The sequence below is a fragment of the Lissotriton vulgaris genome, chromosome 1_1, assembly GCF_964263255.1.
Source record: "Lissotriton vulgaris chromosome 1_1, aLisVul1.2, whole genome shotgun sequence".
In the NCBI taxonomy this organism is placed as follows: domain Eukaryota; kingdom Metazoa; phylum Chordata; class Amphibia; order Caudata; family Salamandridae; genus Lissotriton; species Lissotriton vulgaris.
In genome coordinates this window covers 226,439,835-226,453,763 of record NC_141685.1, presented here as the reverse complement: position 1 = coordinate 226,453,763, position 13,929 = coordinate 226,439,835, and the positions used below count along the sequence as shown (strand labels likewise).

At 48.7% G+C, this 13,929-nt stretch overlaps 2 non-coding genes across 2 annotated transcripts; one reads left to right on the top strand and one right to left on the bottom strand.

Annotated features, from left to right (window-relative positions):
- Positions 1-9,175: 9,175 nt before the first annotated feature.
- Positions 9,176-9,246, bottom strand: TRNAG-CCC (transfer RNA glycine (anticodon CCC)). The gene has a single exon. It is a non-coding gene; the product is annotated as a tRNA-Gly (tRNA).
- A 794-nt stretch (positions 9,247-10,040) lies between these two features.
- Positions 10,041-10,113, top strand: TRNAK-UUU (transfer RNA lysine (anticodon UUU)). The gene has a single exon. It is a non-coding gene; the product is annotated as a tRNA-Lys (tRNA).
- Positions 10,114-13,929: the final 3,816 nt, after the last annotated feature.

The window sequence follows — 13,929 nt, the reverse complement described above, 5'->3', positions numbered from 1 at the left end:
AGACAAATACTGCCCCCGGAGCCTTGCAGGCTCTAAGATAACTGTGGGGCCCTGGAGCCTCTCAGGGCTCATAGTGCAAATGGCGCCTTCCTTGGAGTCCCTCCCAGACTCGAGACAGCCAGAGAATGCCCCAGAGAGCCACCAAGGCGAAGCCCCACTCACCGGCTTCCTTGGTGCGGCGGCTCTCCTCTCATCGGCAGCTGCAGGGCTCCTCTATGCCGGTTACCACGGCTCTCCCTCACTCCTGGGAGCCTCGTGAAAGGCGCCGGCAGCAGGACTCTCCCTCCCTCCTTCTCAGGGCGAGTGAACCGGGGCGCAGGGTAGGCTCCTGCCTGCTCCGGTGCTCAAAACAGCCGCGGCTCTTCCGTGGGAGGCGGGGTAGGCTCCCGCCCTCCTACTTCCGGTTTCCGGTTGTCCCGCCCGGCCTGCCTGACTTCCTGGTCGCAGGCCGGAGGCGATGTTCGGTTTGTCCCGGGCTGCGGCGGTGATGCGGGGGACACACGAGGGGTAGGCTCCCTCCAGAATTTAATTATAAAGCGAGGTGACACTCGCTACAAGTGGAAATACGCCGCAATTTGGGCCAAATGCCGGGTGGGCACCGGCTTGGAGCACCAAGCGCTTCAACGGCAAACACAGCGCTCTCAAGCGCTAAGGAGGCAAATCCCGCGGCCAATGCCGGGTGGGCACCGGCCTCCTGCAACAAAGCGCTCCCAGGCGCTTCAGGGAAATGAAGTGCTCCCAAGCGCTATAAAAGGTGAATACAGCGCTCCCAAGTGCTATAAAAGGGAAACAAACAGTCCAGCAAAGTCCAGGCAAAGTCCTTCAGGTGGGCAGGGGGCAAGGCTGGGCCCAGAGTCAGCTCACTGGGTCTCCAGGCAGGGATACAGTCCAAGTGGCAGGATCCTGGAAGAGAACTATTTGTGTGGGGACACAGCCCCATTTTTATACACCACATTCCTTTGTCTGTAGGCGCAGGGTGGGGGAGAAACCAGTCGCAACTGGTTTTGGAGCACCCTTGATGTGCTCATCACCTCACTCTATTCACTGGCAGGGCTAGGGTCATCAGTCGCACCACAGGGGGCGGAGCCAGCATTGTGTGGGGAAAACCCAGCCTCATTCAGGACACAGGTGCACTCCTCCCCAGCCATCAACATGCTAATCTCCCACTCACCACCGGGCAGACCCATCCAGCCTTCCTGGAGCCAGGCTCACCAGCCAGCTCCAGCCAATCACACGCCAGGCATATTTTACATTAATATGCCAACTCCTAGAAGTGGCACTTCCGCACAAGACACACTCATGCCACATACATCATTGCGAAGCATTCATTCTCATGAGTTCGCACATACCAAATTCGAGCATGCACACCTCACACATCAGGAACTACTAGGGACACAGACATTCCCCATGCATTCCTATGGGAGGGCAGGCCAACCTCACTCCACGCACTCAGAGTGTGCACGCACCTTCCACTGGGACACACTGAAAGGGCGCAGAACCCAAAAATCACCATCACCAGGTCACCATTAAAAGCAAAAAGTTTAGGGGTGAACCTGCCAGAAGGGCCAAGTCCAACAGTTCTTTATCATGGACATTCCATACCGACCACCAAGAAAGTTTCTTTCTTTGCTCAGAAGGCACTTCCCTGCTCGCTGACCAACTCCCTCCTGCCACTCCTCCGCAATAAGTGGTGTTCCTGACGTCAGCTCCTGATTACTGAAATGCACCAAATCTTCCTCTGTACACCGTTAAACTTTAAGTCCCTTCAGTCATAATCTTCTTCCTCACCTCTCCCCACATATTACCACTTTCCTTCAATACACCTTCTTCCCATGCATAACTGTCATCCCATAATCCATTTCTAAAACATCATCTCCCTCTCTGCCGTACTCACCCCTCTTTCCCGGCACTGCTACGTCTCGTACACCACCACCATATAAACTCCACGCTCTCATTGATATGGGCTGTGGTGAGTCAACTTATTCCCCCATAGCAGGGTCAGCAGCCTCAGGCTCGCCCTGGGCTTCATGCTAATGTCCAGGAGCTTTATTCTACTCCATTGGTCTGTGAATACAGTCTCCAGACCTATCCGCTGGTAGCAGATCCGTCCATATAAAGCCTCCAGAAGTCTCCGCTCCGACACACTACATCTGGGAGAAGTGCCCAGACTCAAGAGAACCAGAAACGGGGGTAGACTTTTTTTAAACAATGCTGCCAAACTTTGGAATGCTCTCCCGCTTCACCTTCTCAGTGAACCCATCCATTCTATCTTCTGGAAACACTTGAAGACCTGACTTTTTTCTTAATCTCTGGCTTGCTCCCTCTGGTTTTTCCGCTCAGAGCTGGGTTTGCTCCTGAGTAGCCATGCGCTTTATAAAAAGCCATTCATTCATTCATTTAGTGCAGATGACACACAAATATTCCCTCAACTGGATTGCACCAATTTTCAGTTATCTCAGAGCCATGGATCAATGGATGACGTGGAGCCATCTTAAATTGAGTGCTTCCAAAATGGAAATAATCACATGTGGTGATTGGAAAAATTATGACCTCCTCGCCACCTGCGGTACAAAAGGGGGTGGTAATGGACGGAGCATCTGAACCAATCAAACACACACACCCAGTCAAAAGATCTGGGTTTAATCCATCACTGTTCTTTAGCCCACTCTGCCACCCCAGTTCAGACATGGCTATATGCAAATCAGTCTGACCCTGTGCCTCATGGGAACAGTCCAGCCCGAACTGCCAAGCCATACCTACCCTGGACCGGAAACAAGCTTCCAAGGACCGGTTTCTGGCATTCCAGCCGTCTTCAGCCCGGCTTGCTTGAATCCAGTGGCAAAGTGAGCAAGGGACTCACGCCTGAGCATACCCTGCCACACTTATGGTGGTCAAAAGCGGTACAAAAGGGGGTGGTAATGGACGGAGCATCTGAACCAATAAAACACTCACACCCAGTCAAAAGATCTGGGTTTAATCCATCACCGTTCTTTAGCCCACTCTACCACCCCAGTTCAGACATGGCTATATGCAAATCAGTCTGACCCTGTGCCTCATGGGAACAGTTCAGCCCGAACTGCCAAGCCATACCTTCCCTGGACCGGAAACAAGCTTCCAAGGACCGGTTTCTGGCATTCCAGCCGTCTTCAGCCCGGCTTGCTTGAATCCAGTGGCAAAGTGAGCAAGGGACTCACGTCTGAGCATACCCTGCCACACTTATGGTGGCCAAAAGCGGTACAAAAGGGGATGGTAATGACGGAGCATCTGAACCAATCAAACACTCACACCCAGTCAAAAGATCTGGGTTTAATCCATCACCGTTCTTTAGCCCACTCTGCCACTCCAGTTCAGACAAGGCCATATGCAAATCAGTCTCACCCTGTGCCTCATGGGAACAGTCCAGCCCGAACTGCCAAGCCATGCCTTCCCTGGACCGGAAAAAAAGCTTCCTAGGACCGGTTTCTGGCATTTCAGCCGTCTTCAGCCAGGCTTTCTTGAATCCAGTGGCACATTTAGCCATGAAATACATTCTGTGCCAACCTCATAAGCCTAAACATATTAGACCATCACCTCCTAAGCATAACTCACATTAGGGGCATAACACACAGTAGAAAATAATCTCTCTAGCATAAACCACAGTATACAAATAACCTCATACACATAAACCACAGTTAGAGGCATAAAATAGGGTGCGTAAATCATAGTATATGAATCACATTTCCTAGCACCACATAAATCACATTAGGGCCTGGTGCCCTACAAACCTAACAACCCCCCAGGCCAACTGGCCTTCTCAGAGGGGCTCAAATGCCCTATGTCCAAAAAGTCAGGGCGGCTGCCAATGCAGCAGAATTCGCAAGTGTACTAATGCGCAGACCTAAACGTTGCAGCTGACACTAATTGCTATGTAGCTGGGAAAGGCACTGGCATGACTGTGCCCTGAGTCCTCCACTGGAATCTACACAAATGGCTCTCGGACTAATATGCACAAAACGTTGCAGCTGCCAGCGCTGGTGCGGCGCAGCTGTGATTAAATCAAGTAAAGGGGCCTGTCACATCTATGCCTCTTCAGCCCAACTGGGCCTCTCAAAACCAAATTGCAGCTGCCCTCTAGCAAGTGGGGCAGCTGTAGAAACTGGTTAAACTGGTAGGGGCACGGGCCCGTTTGGGCCCTCTTAAAACAAATATGCCCCTCGTAGGAGCGGCCCACAACGGTGGGTCCGCTCAGAAAATCGGCACTGTCCCTGTGCCTGGAAATAAAGTGCCCATCATTGGAGCGGCCCTCCATCAGGCGGGGCAGCTCGGGAACTAGGACTGGCACTGTGCCTCGATCAGCACAAACACTAGCACAATGGAGAATCCCCCACTCACCCGGTCTGCGGGGGCAACTCCTCCTCTGGTACCTTCTCCTTTAAAGCACGCTGGCTGCCCCGCACCGTGGGAGAGCCCCCACTCCTTGGTGGCTTTCTCCTCTCGTGCTCCTCTTCGCAGCATGCAAGGCTCTCTCCAGGCATAAGAGCCCTGCCAACATTGGACCGGGCATCTTCTCACTTCACCTGGGCCCCCACCTGGGCCCCGGGACTTTTCTGGGCATACGCGGGCCTTCCCTCTGCTCACGAGAACCCCATGAGGAATTGACGGTCTTTCCGATCGTCTTCTCCCAGATGGGGGGGGGGGAGAGGAGAGGTGGAAGTGACGCTCGCAAGTCCACCCACAGTCAGGCGGACGCGCCTGTCTTCCTGGTCGCACTGGGACGCGGCAGTTATTTCCCAAAAGTAGAACGTGGGGTGGGCTCCACCTAAGGCAACAAACGCGGGGTGGGCACCCGCATTAACAACAAACAAAAAGCGTCCATGTGGGGTTGGCACCCACTACTCACACAGGCAATGCGAGGGAATCCCTACATCGGGGATTCCTTCCTCCATGGGCAGCTCAGCGCTGCGGAGCCCTCGTGCTCCCTCTGAAGGGGAATTTAAAACAAAGCGCTCACAGGGTGGAAAAATGCAGCAAAAAGGTCCAGGCATATAAAAAAACAAAGTGCTCACAGGGCGCAAAAGGTCCCAGCAATTTCTTCAGGTCCATGGGGCATAGCTGGGCCCAGGGAGGCCAGCACTCAGGGCCCTCCAGCGGGAGGTAAGCCCCTGTGTTGGTACCTCCTGGGCCCCAGCAGCAGCAAGCCCCCAGCACAGAACAGAAGCAGAACAACTTCATGGGGTCACAGCCACTATACTTATACTCAGATTCTCTTTGTCTGTAGTGCAGGGCATGGGGAAACCAGATGTAAATGGTTCAGGGGAGAGTTGGAGCACTTTGTTTTGCAAGCTACTCTTCCCCTTTGTCAGGTGGGGGCTAGGTGATCAGCCGCACCACAGGGGCGGAGCCAGCATTGTGCAGACTGGGCACAGGCCTATTCAGGGTTAGGGGATTACTCCTCCCACTCCTCCCAGCCCAGATGTCCCATGCAGACTAGCGCTGACTCACCCTGCCCCTCCTGGAGCCACACACACCTTCCAGCCCCTGTCACTCACAAGGCAGACGTGCAATTAACATCAGGTAGGCAGACACACAGCACACAGAAATGCCAATTTCTAAAAGTGGCATTACTAAAATAGCTTAAATAAATCTGCGCACACCATTGCGCACCATTTATTCTCACAATTTCACACATACTAAACATGACCACGCTGCCCCTCCCATTCCAGGATTTACCACAGTCACACTTAGTCAGGGAATCCCCAATGCATTCCTATGGGAGGGCAGGCCAACCTTACCAGATGCACACAAAGAGCGCACGCTCTTTACACTGGACCACAGCGCTAAAGTGCCCAGAGGCCTAAAACCACCAACACCATGTCAGAGCTAAGGCAAAAAGTTAAGAGGTGAACCTGCCAAAAAGGGCCACGTCCAACAACCACTAATCCTTTATGAGTTTTGGAATAGCGTGATACTCGCCTGAAAACTGATTTGACGCCTAGTCAGGGGTAATAAGCGCTATACAAATGCAATTGCAATACAATACAAGTGTATTAAGTTATGTGTATATTTTTTGCGATAACCCTTAATGTGATTTGCCAGAAACCGCCACTGCTTCTGCCCCTTGAAGATGAGTACGCCAGAACAGCAGCAGCTACTCCATTTGCCATCAGCCTTTAGGGCTGAACCATACCTACCCAAGCCTGCTCGAGAGCAAAGGGCCTTATAAAGTCGGACCTCCTGGCTGTAATCCTGTTTCTGGTGCAAATGAAAGTTTGCACCTATGAAGGAAGTGCCTAAAATGTAGGGTAGTCAAGGCACAGCCTGCAATGGGGCTTTTTTGATCATACTACAGGGTTGTGACTCAAGGAAAGGAAATACACATCTTAGAATCTGAGAAAACAGTTGCTCAACCCAGTTAGTATTAGCTTTTCTATTTAGTTGTAACCCAGAAACCAGACGTACATGAGCAGAGAAACTGTAAAGACCTCAGCCCTAACCAGAGAGCCATCATCTTGTGTGACATGTACAGCATCTACAGTGAACACAGCACATGTACAGTTCACTCCCAACACGCCGGTCACATGTAAGTATAGTCGAACCACATATATTCAGGGTATGAGAAGAAGCTCAGTTACCGAGGAATGATCGGATTTTTAAACAAGCATTTGCAATGCAATAGGTCTCGCATTATTAAAAGTTTGAGCTGTTGGCATTGCAAATGGCGTTGGGGAGAGGATGTAGCCTAATGGCTACAGCGGTTGACCTCAAAGTGGGGAACCAGGTTTGAGTCTTGGCTACAATGCGCAACATCCTGTGAATCTGGGCAAATCACTTAATCTACCTGTGCCTAACAAAAAATGAATGTGTCGTTATGTAACTAAACTGGTGCTCAGGTAAAGCGCTCTGATATACAATACACAAAAGAACAGACCAGGTCTAGGAACAATGTGTGGCTATACCAGTCACCGTGGCCACACGTAGTGCATGTGCAAGTGGAGGTTGCTGTCTGCATAAATTCATTGAGAACACATTTAACAACAATTGTTAAACAGAAGCTAAAGCATTCCCATCAGACCACCCAATTTGAGCCAGGTTACTTCACACTGGTTTGCAAAGATTCGGTATGTCAGTTTTCAAAGCGTATTTCCCTTTGATCACAATAGCGTTATGTATTGACGCTACAGCTGGGCGTCTACGTTTTACTGCGCATGTGCGATGCAACAGCGTTTTTTTGCCATCGCGCATGCACGAAAAAGTAGTGCTCTTTCTTGCACTCGCTTCCGCTGAATTTCCTCACAACAACATGCATCCAATTACCGGTTGCTACTTAAGGGGACAGGGCGGCACCACCCACACCTCCACTTCCGCTCGCTGCAAGACGGGAGGCACCGACGGATAGGTGAGCCGCCTGCTGTCCCGTTTGTTACCTCTTTTTTTACTGGTCTCTATTTTTTACATGTTGGGTCCTATGAAGGAGATAGGGCCAATACATTTACTTTTAGGGAATAGGACGTGTAGCAGAGATAGGGTCAGCACATTAACTGTAAGGTAATGGGATGTGTAGTAGCTAGTATGCCCTGTAACTCCTATTCTGTCTCTATTCGGATTGTTCTGTCGTTTATGCTCCTTAGTAATGAAGGAACAATGTGACTATGGGTGTCATAGTTGGCCACCCATTGGTGCCTTATAGTACCCCCCACTAATGTCGATGCACAGTGGCCTCAGGTCAGTGCACAGACCTTCTGTGTCACTGAAGGATAAGCTATCTAGATATGCACACAAGTGCTTATACGATACCCTGTGAAATGAAAAACATTGCAAGATGCATGGTCTCCATATGTTTTATGGGACCCCCTTGGGTGTCAGTTCTCTTGTTAGGCAGATGGATTGCTTTCACACATCTGTTGGGATATAAGTGTAGAGTTATTGGACTGGGTACTGGGAAGGTGTGTGCTTACTGTAACCCTTTTTCTACACTACAGAGCGGGGCCTCATACTCCCGAGCGGTCGCCGGGTGAGGTGAGGTCTTCACCCACACAAAGCTGGGTGAGTATCATCGTGAGGAAATGCCTCAGGGTGATGAAGCTAGTATGCTTGTTTAAAAATGTTTAAAAATGCAGAATGCAAATTATTCTTGCAGTTGTGGCCAATCGGTCTCTGTGTACATATGTGGTTGTTTGTGTATAGTTTAGTGTTGTCTGACCAAATGTTTTCATGTCTTTTGATAGGAAGAAAACACATTGATCTCCCTCCAGTGGACACTTAAGTATTGAAGTTCCTGGTAGACAAATAATTAATATATTGTTTTGTAGTACACTTTGCATATCTTCCACTTTAAGGTAGGTGCAGTAGCCAATTTATGTTTAAAGGTCCTGAAGAAAGCCGGGGTAATTGCCCCTATGGCTGAAACATGTTGACCGCTCTGCACTGTGCCAGTAGGTAGTCTTACTACTTGGCACATTTTTAACCTCTGGCACATGGACTTCTGTTTAAACCCTTTTCTGAGTCTGTGTAGTCATTTTTTCCCATCACCATCACTTTAGCACTGCACTTTTTCACCAACACCACACTAGGATGTTTATTATGACTACATTACTGTTATCCATTCCCACACCGGCACTACATGGTCGGACGGAATGTTCAGCAATCCCCACATGACGTCAATTCCACCAAAAAGGGTGGTCTGATGGGAATTGCTTTAGCTTCTGTTTAACAATTGTTGTTAAATGTGTTCTCAATGAATTTATGCAGACAGCAACCTCCACTTGCACATGCACTACGTGTGGCCACGGTGACTGGTATAGCCACACATTGTTCCTAGACCTGGTCTGTTCTTTTGTGTATTGTATATTGGCATAAGGGGTATGAGCAGACAGGTCGTTAAAGATTCCCCTCGACCCTCCACACACCTGTTTTGTTTTTTAAAGCGCTCTGATAGCCAATGTCTCAAAAAATAAAATAAAATAAATAATAATGCAACGTCTATTGCAAATGCCTGGGCTACTTGCTTGAAGATGGGAAGGGGGTTGGGAAATCCGGGAGATGGGCTGTTAGTCCTGCATTCTTTTCCCCATAGCGCTCCCGCGCTCCCCCCACCCCACCAAAAGAAAAATGCTCCAAAATAGCATATATCTCTCCACCTTGGTCTTCACTGAAATATTCGTCCTAAAACATTGAGTATTTTCAAGCAAAACATACATGCGCCAGCCGGGAATCGAACCCGGGTCGCAAGAATGGGAATCTTGCATGATACCACTACACTACTGGCGCGGCTGGCATACTCAGATAGTCTGTGTATCTTATACTGGACTGAAACATAGCGCTCCCAGAGGGAGGTCACCTTGTACCTGCAGCCCTCTTCTGGACACCCAGGGTTAACATAGAAATGTAGGAATAAACCCCGGCTTCAGGTAGAACCACAAGACACGTATAAACGCTCTTCGCGAGGAAAGGGCAGCGCCGTCGAGGAGCCGTGCGCCCCGTGAGCAGGGACCCGCGCTCTGTGGCATAACGAAGGTTTCCGGATCACTCCGGAGAGACACGAAAGGCGCCGAGTCCTGTCTACTACACAGCGCTTGGATAACATCTCACCTGCTTCTTACTGCACGTTCAGGTTCAGCAGCTTCCGCAGAAGCCCGCAGAGAGACAATAAGACAGTTTGATTCAGCGACTTCACAGAGGGGGTTTAACTACCACACCCCCCTCCCGCACATGACTTGCTAAGCACCCCCTCCCCACCCCCAGTGGTATACTCAACGCCAGCAGAGGAGCTCTCGCAGGAAGTAACTCATACAACACACGGTCCCCGGACAAAATCGGCGCAGCAGTATCACCGTGTGTGAGTGCTGTGCTGTAACATAGCGCCTGGAGCCCAGGCAGGAAAGAAACTCGAAGAGACGAGAGCCCCGCCCGGCTCTGTGCGCCACTGAACAGGTGAATGGTGCAGCCCTGGGAGCGTGGGAAGCGAGGGCGAGGAGGGCTTCTGAGCACTGATCTTGCAATACGGTAGTGACATCATGTCTCCCATACAATATCAGATCTTTAGAACACTGTGGAGCTCAGAAGCCCGGATAGCTCAGTCGGTAGAGCATCAGACTTTTAATCTGAGGGTCCAGGGTTCAAGTCCCTGTTCGGGCGGGTCAGATCTTTTTTCTTTTTTAAATGCAGTTATCTGTATTTTATATTTTCTTTGCAATTGAGACAATTTTCTTTTGTCTCCTTATCAGCAATAATCAGTCCGTGTTTCGCTCTTTGGTGCTCTCAATCTGTGTTTGTGCTTTGATGTTACCAGGTGTTTGATAAAGACTCAGGGGCGCCACCTGCTGCCTGCTCGAAATTATCAGTTTCTCAGATGACTTTCCGGAAGCACTTTGTGGAGGACTGGGAAACTGTGGTGAACTTGTGATAGTCACTGATTGACACATTTTAAAACATCAGACAGTTACCAAGCTTCATAAGAATGCAATAATTAGGAAACTACTGCATCACATCATAAAAAAACCTACCAAATATTGAATAAATGAGTGCATTTCCGATAAGGTGAACCTATTTTTTTAAACCAGAAAATGGGACAATGAACAAACATAGAGGCAGGAGTAAAGTTTAGCATCTACATATGGGCACAGAACTTAGGAAGCAGAAACAACGAGGCATTTAGGGTAATTAGAGGCAGCTTTCACACACAATATTATCTGTGAATTGCATTATTTTCAGGTAAGAGTTGCTGGCTAATTCTGCATCAGGTCACTTGCTTTACACCGGAGTTAACTCGACCCTCTCTGCAAACCGGGACACACGAAGGCCAGATATATCAATATTTAACCTGCTGCGTCAAACGGAGCGGGGTCTCCCTCTGTGCTGGCGCACTAGTGTCTGACAAGCAGACACTCAGGCACCCTTGCACCATGGTATAAGGGTGTCTGTGTTGCAGGCAGGGTGGTTTTTGTGCAGGAATGGACCCTTTCCTACACAAAAATAATCATCTGAGGAATTTCCCTCTTTTTATGTGTGCTGCATGGTGCAAAGAGGACAAAACAAGGAGAAATACACATATTTCTCCTTGTTACGCCTCCCCTGGAAAGCTTAGCATTTTGACGTATTCTCCGGTTCACTAGTGTGAGTAAATCTGGGAATGTGCGGAAAACACCCACGCTCCACCCATGGAACGCCGTCCTAGGGCAGATTAAACCAAGGCAGCTTGTTTCCTCCTGCCCTTGCGGCTTCCGTCGCATTACTCTAGATTCGCTGAGTCATGCCGGTCCTCACAAGGTGGTCTTGCGTGGCTAGGTACATCTGACAAAGATTGCGTTGCTCTTGCATTACCCTGCGTGACGCAATGGTGACGCAAGCCCTTAGTCAATCTTGGCCTTAATTTATTAAAATTTCTCTAAGAAAAAGAATGACTCTTCTGGAAAACTCAAAAACTCTTAGTCACTCTGATCTCCACCCACTGCTCCTCATCCAGCCATCATGCCTGCCGCGAGATGGAGGTGGAAACGGCTCATGTATGGTGTGTTACTTCCTTCTTGGGGCTGGTTCCAAAACGTCAACATGCAGGAGAGGTGCAATGTGCCTGGCACTTGTGGTCCTTGCAGCACTTGTGATGTTGCAATGCAGCATCGCAGTGCTTTCTGCATCAGTTCAATGGAGAGTTACCCCTACATCACACACACTCTAAACCACCAATGGACTCTGGGAAAGGGCTGCCAACTTATTGTTCATATCTTGTTGTTCCTTTTTCAATGTATTTGCGGCTCACATTCTCCTGGGACACAATATCATGTTAGAATGCCCTTCTTTGACCAGGAGTGTTAATGCTACCCCTTAGAAGTGAAATGTTCCTATTGGCATTTTAAAGGCTCTCTCTGCCCTTTCACTCACTAGATCGTTAACCCTCAAGTCAAAAGACAAAAAGTCACAAACCAACGCCCTATCCACAGGCCATCAGATAGTCCATCGGGCACACAACATGATGTCCATTATCCGCCAAGAGAGAATACTAGCTTTGTTCATGCCAGACCATTTCCTAGACAAGCTCAGAGATGCCACTAAAGCCCTAGACCCCATCGATTGAAGGTGCAAAGATTCTAATTGCGCCCATGATGGGTGTTCTTATTATAATAAACATAGATACTCTCCAGCTCCTGGGTTAAGGGCAAAGGTAGTACAGGTGCCATTCATCTTCTTTAGCAGGCCACCCAGGAGAACAAAAAAACTAAGGGCTAGATGTAGGTAATTCTAATTTACAGATTCAAAAATATCGATTTTTCTCGATTCGGTATTTTGGAATCGGTTAATGCAATGTAGATAAATAGTCGCTAAAAAATACCGAATCGTTAAGATTCGGTATTTACCGAATCAGTATTTACTGATTTGGTAATTGACATTCATTCCTATGGGCCTGGAGGCCCATAGGAATGAATGTCAATTACCGAATCGGTAAATACTGTTTCGGTAAAATTGTGAAAGAGTCAAGGGTGGCAGGGTGTCACTTTGATACCCTGTTGCACCCCTGAATAGTGCTGGTGTGCACATGTGGCACCCATATATGCCCTAAGGGCATGTATGTCTGTCACATGGCACAGGTTAAATGCACAGATTTGCATTTACACAGTTATTCGTTATTTACCACCAACGAATAGTTGGTGGTAAATAACGAATCCTTAAAGCACAAAAGCACTCTTTAAAGTGCTTCCTACATCTCATTTACCATTCGGTAAATACCGAATCAGTAAATGATGATTTGGTAAATACTGATTCGGTAAAATTGTGAAAGAGTCAAGGGTGGCAGGGTGGCACTTTGACACTCTGTTGCACCCCTGAATAGTGCTGGTGTGCACATGTGGCACACATACATGCCCTAAGGGCATGTATATCTGTCACAGGGCACAGGTGTAAATGCACAGATTTGAATTTACACAGGTATTCGTTATTTACCACCAACGAATAGTTGGTGGTAAATAACAAATCCTTAAAGCACAAAAGCACTCTTTAAAGTGCTTCCTACATCTCATTTACCAATTCGGTAAATACCGAATCAGTAAATGATGATTCGGTAAATACTGAATCGGTAAAAACAGATTTGTTATTTACTGAATCAGTAAATATACCACCTACATCTGAAAAGGCTATTACCGGTCGGTAACGGTCGATTTCGGTCCGCTCATGGAAATTTATAAAGCCCAGGCAAGAGGGGGAGCTTTATGGTTCAGATTTATGGGGTCAAGTCAGTGCTGCCTCCCTATCACTCACTGAGAATAGTTTTATCAGGCGTCTTCTGAGACTCCCTATGAGTACCCCCTGACCACCCTTTGGCTGGATTTAGGTTTGGTTCCTATCGAGGAGATTGTCTCAAATCGTCCTCTCCTGTATTGGACACGTCTATGGTCAACCCCTGAGCTCTTGAGCTATAGGGAGTATCTGGGGGATCTTTTGTCCAGGGGGAGCTTGGGGAAAATTCATTGGTTAAACCACATCAAGCATCTTTGCCACTCTCTAGGTAGGGGGGACATGTGGTCGTCCCCCGATGAGACCTGTGCCCTGTATTCCAAAAAATCATTGAGTGTGGCTCTCAAGCGCTACCGAATGGAACTCATAATGATAGGCTCTTCCATGTGTCGGATGACTAACACCTTCCTGGATATCAAGGTCCACCCTCACTTTGAGAAATTTTTGGATGATATCCAGCCTCCCCTGGCTAAGAAACTATTTATCCAGTTTAGACATGGTTCATTGCCTCTTAGGGGCGTAACACAAGTGGTCAAATGCCCTATATACTGCGAGTTCCTGCCCAGGGTGTGCGAGTAGCAGAGAGACAGATCTCCACGTTCTGCTCTTCTGCCCCTTCTAAGCCAAGGCAAGAGCGAAATGGATCATTCAACTTTGTAAGTCCAGTGGCCTTAGGGACTACAGGGAGGCATTCAGAATCCTTATATATGATACCACCCACCTGAA